Below are 4,818 nucleotides of genomic sequence, written 5' to 3'. Positions count from 1 at the left end.
TTCCGAGGAAACAGGGTTTGGGGTAACAATGTGATCGATCGATCCCAAAATGGATCGATCGATCACCAAGATGGACCAAAGCGTAACAATGTGATCGATCGATTAGATTATCCCATCGATCGATGTGGATATCCAATAGATTGAATGAACAAAATCTCGAACGTGTTTTTATAAACGCATCGATCGATCCGTTTATGTTCAAAAACGCATCGATCGATCGAGTATATCAAGTGTTCCTCGGAATATACCGACGGAATTCCGAGGAAACAGGGTTTGGGGTAACAATGTGATCGATCGATCCCAAAATGGATCGATCGATCACCAAGATGGACCAAAGCGTAACAATGTGATCGATCGATTAGATTATCCCATCGATCGATGTGGATATCCAATAGATTGAATGAACAAAATCTCGAACGTGTTTTTATAAACGCATCGATCGATCCGTTTATGTTCAAAAACGCATCGATCGATCGAGTATATCAAGTGTTCCTCGGAATATACCGACGGAATTCCGAGGAAATTCCGAGGAAACCAAATTTAAGGTTTTCTCGGAATATCCTCGGAAATTCCTCGGGAAATTCCGAGGATTTCATTTTCCGTCGGAATGTCCGTCAGAATACCGCTGTTTTCTTGTAGTGTTAAACCTTGTTGATAAGAATCGAAGTAGAGCTCCACGTACTTCTTAACTGTTTTATACAATCTTGGTCTTGCATCAGACACAAGCCCTTCCACAGGCTGAATCTCTTTGTCTGGACTCGGAACGCAAAACGTTGCCACAGATATCCTTTCTTTTTCTCTATTAGTCAACACTCTATGAACCGGGCTCTTGTAGATTCCATTGCTCATTATCTAAATACCAACGAGAGATTATATATGCGAATTCTCCAACAATTCATATGCATGCATATCTTCATGATTAGTTTATTATTTACCTCCATAAGATCTCCTACATTGATCAGAATTGTGTCAGGGACTATAGGAGCTTTATACCATTTCCCATCTTTCAAGAACTGAAGCCCTTCAACATCTTTGTCCGGTAAGAGAAGAGTAAAAGCTGAGCCATCACCGTGCGGTTTAGCCCCAATAACCATGTCCGGCCTTGGACATGGAGGATACATGTTGAACCTTGTATCCATCCTAGCATTGTCTCCATGCATCTCTAGAAAGACATTATCTTCCAAGTCCAACGATCTAGCCATGCCCTTAAAGAACTGCTCAATCACTGCGTGTTGCTTCATTGTGTATTCATGCAAAGTTTTGCCTGAAGAAACTTTTGTCAAGATCAACAAAGTCAAATGAACCACGTGGAAACTGAAAGGTATGGAATTTACCTGAATTCGGTTGGGACTTCAGGCCAGAATTTAAGGTGTTGCTGATCTTTAGGGTAAGTAGTGAGAAACAAACGGTCGATCCAGTCGAGAATTTGGTCGTCTGAAAGAATCATGTCGCTTCCCTATCCTTGGACATTACCAATATCTCCTGCGTACTTCTGCTTCTCTTCTGTCGGAAGCGCAAAGAACTGCTTCGTTAGCTTGTAGATCTTGTCGAGATCTCGTCGAGAAACGCTTCTGTAATTCCATGATTCATCACCTGCTTCAATAAATATAAGTTCTATGATCTTTTAAAGAACTTCATGACTCTAATCATCATCAATAAGAGGTCCGTTTCAAAATGCTAATACTCTTTATGTTCATAATTTTTTTATTAAATTTATATATAGTGTGGTAAACTTTTGTTTTAAATTTTTATATAAGCCTTTTTAATGTGTATCAAAAATTTTACTTGAAGGATTTTTTAACCAAATAGAGTCTTAAATGTTTCACTTGCACATGCTAAAGAGATTAGATTCATTAAAATTGGTCAAACCTAAACAACCCCCCATTTAGAGAGCGCCGAGTGAAGTTTACTCAACTCTTGTCGACCTTCTTCGGAAGAAGAGAGAAGAAGACTGAGATCAATGGATGGAATATCCATCTCAGGCACTGGACCATTAAGAGGTTGTTCTTCATGGCCACCGGTAAGTGGTTGGAGATATCTTTCTGGTAGTCCTTCGTTGGCGGCAACCACTTCTTGAACAGTCTTGAACTTTGGCTTCTCCTCCATTATTTGCCCTAATTTTTGGAAAAGTGGTTTGATGAATACTATGGGATAAGAGAGCTTATATAATAGAGTAGCCGGCAAACTTGAAACAAAAGGTAGACCAACAACGATTTTGAAAAAAAACAAATGTAGACCAGACGACGATCTTGAATTTGCCGTCAACTTCGCATTTAATTTTTATAAAAGTAAAGATAATAGAATCTTGAAATGTGTTTACAAATATAAAAAAAAACGAATCTTGAAAATTTATTTATAAGAGAAAAGAGACTATCAAAGATATATTTGGCTTGTTAACAAAATGCATAACACTGAATTTGAATTCGAGAAATGATAAAACAGCAATACTAACACAGGCCACCAAATTACAAGTCCTAGTAAGTAGTAGATATTACATTCCAGTTATCATTTTAGATAAACATATGCATGGATGACTCTCATCATCATCTGTCAAATGTCGATATCTGACTTTTAATGGAGAACTAAAGCTTGGAAAAATTCTTGGTATGTCCCTTAAAAGGAACGGCTTAATTTAGGGAAAAAAAGTCTTCATTTTCGAAGAAATGATATACAAATAAACAATCAACGAAAAAAATACGAAAAAACTTACATACATGCAGTTACAAATTAAAAGCTGGTGCTCATAATATGTATCCTAGAAAAATGCACTTACCAGAGAATAATAAGAAAATGATTTTTTTCCTAAACTATAATTTCCCTGGAATTGTAAGTGTGGCCCTGACTGAGTTTCTACTCGACTCATTAGTGGACTGTGAGTTTGCTACCTATAACATCCAGTGATGTTCAGTGCTTTACAAATTGTTACTTAATTATAAGTTATTGATTGTGGTGTAGATGTCTATATTCGCACCATGAATATTTTTCTACTTAGCGGGGACGGTTTTATGTAAATGTTTGGCATGCATTTGCAAACAGTAAGCCTCAGAAGTTACTAAGGACGACTCCATAAGTTTTGTTCTTTTCCTTGAGTCAAGAAAAACAAATACGGAGACTTTCCATATGTATAGCTTTAAAGAAATGGTAAACTTAGTTTGTTGTCAATGCAAAGTGGTCATTTGTTTACCGCCTATCCTAGTTGCAATGTACTTATTATAGTATAAAGTTCAGTGTTCAAAGGTTAGCATTTATTTGCTTAGGAAACAAGGAAAAAAAAATTAGTGTTCAAAAGAATAGGAAAATTAGCATTTAATATCATAAATTGAAGTAGTAGTTTTTGACCTTCCATAAATAGAGGATGCGAATTAAACAAAATCTGTGAATATCAACACAAAGATTTAACTAACCAAAAACGCTCATCTCTCCCAACAGTTTCTTCTCTATTCTCTATCTCTCTAACTGCATGCATTCATGGCGGCAACTGGAAGATCAAGAACTTCATCAGTCCTATGTCCACTCTCTTCTCCTGAGACGTTAACTCAATCATCATCAAAGATCATCCGCGTCTCTTTGCAACATCAAACTCTGTTTGAAGAGGTTTTTTCCCGGAAACATGCCCTAAACCCTCCACAGCATCCAAGTGTTTGTGCTCTCCCACGACGCACCCTGGGTCGTTCCGGTGTGCTTTTCACCGCCGTTTGGAAAACGAGAATAACAGAACCCTAAATTCACAGGCGAAGCCAAACAAGTGTGGTAACACGACAAAGAACTCGGGAATGAATATGAGAAAAACGGCGTTGCTGAATTCACTCGCGAGGATCACGAGTGTGGAGGCAGACCGGTTTAGGAAATATGTAACTGCGAGTATGGTTAAACCGTCGCCTCTCCATATCCCTCGCCGGTTTGATTTTACCGGCCACGACCTAGCCGCTTCTACGGATTGCGTAAAGATCAAGATTTAATATCTAGTCGACTTTGACCTATTTCTTGCGTACGAAGGAACTATGTTTTGGTCAACAAAATTTCTGACTAGACTACACATCACTGTTTTTTTTAATAATAATCAGATAGAGAAACTTTACTCTTGGTGTAATGTAATCAGGGGAGTCATAAATTCTGATGACTTAGAGCATCTTTACCCCAGCAATTCTAATAGGGTGCTTATTATTTTATTTTTTTTATCTGATTAAAAAAAAATTAAAAAAGAATTAATCGCGGATCGTCACGCGTCGGTGGGATCCGCGAATAGTAGAAGCAACAAACAAAACGCGGCGCTTATTTTGCAGTTCAAAGCATCGTTGCTTGCCATTTTTGTGGGGTTCATAGGGCTAAGCACCCCATTTTTTTTGCGCGATAATGCTGCTCTTATAAACTTAAAGCCTTAAACTAAACAAGTTTCCAGTTCATGTCTGACTTGACTTTCCACTTTTGGTATGTTTGACTATGAAGTTTCTAATTTTTGCTTATACGATGGGAGATATAAATATTGACTAATTTCATAATTTATTATCTGTTTGGATAAGATAATCTCTTGAGAGCAATACTTTGTTTTGTACTGGCTCCTTGTTTTTTTTTTTTGCCACGGAGTTCAGTTAGATTAGATTCTTACATTTGTATTTTCCTATTTCATTTTTCAATGATATTAACATATTTTAGCAAAATATTGACCATGTTATTGCCATACACATAAAAAGAAAGAAAAGATACTGAGAATAGAGGATTCAGAGTTTTGTCTATACAGTATTGTTAGGATTAGTGTATTTTTAACTTATAGAGTTGTTAATTTACAAAAAAAATTATTTTTGAATTTTCCATTTTAGA

The 4,818-nt window shown here is 36.9% G+C and overlaps 1 pseudogene; it reads right to left on the bottom strand.

Moving 5' to 3' along the window:
• The window catches only part of LOC106329720, a 4,403-nt pseudogene extending 2,297 nt beyond the window's left edge, over window positions 1-2,106 (bottom strand).
• Window positions 2,107-4,818: the final 2,712 nt, after the last annotated feature.

The sequence above is a fragment of the Brassica oleracea genome, chromosome C3, assembly GCF_000695525.1.
Source record: "Brassica oleracea var. oleracea cultivar TO1000 chromosome C3, BOL, whole genome shotgun sequence".
Classification (NCBI taxonomy): Eukaryota; Viridiplantae; Streptophyta; class Magnoliopsida; order Brassicales; family Brassicaceae; genus Brassica; species Brassica oleracea.
The sequence above is the reverse complement of the archived record's forward strand: the minus strand, read 5'-3'. Positions and strand labels throughout refer to the sequence as shown.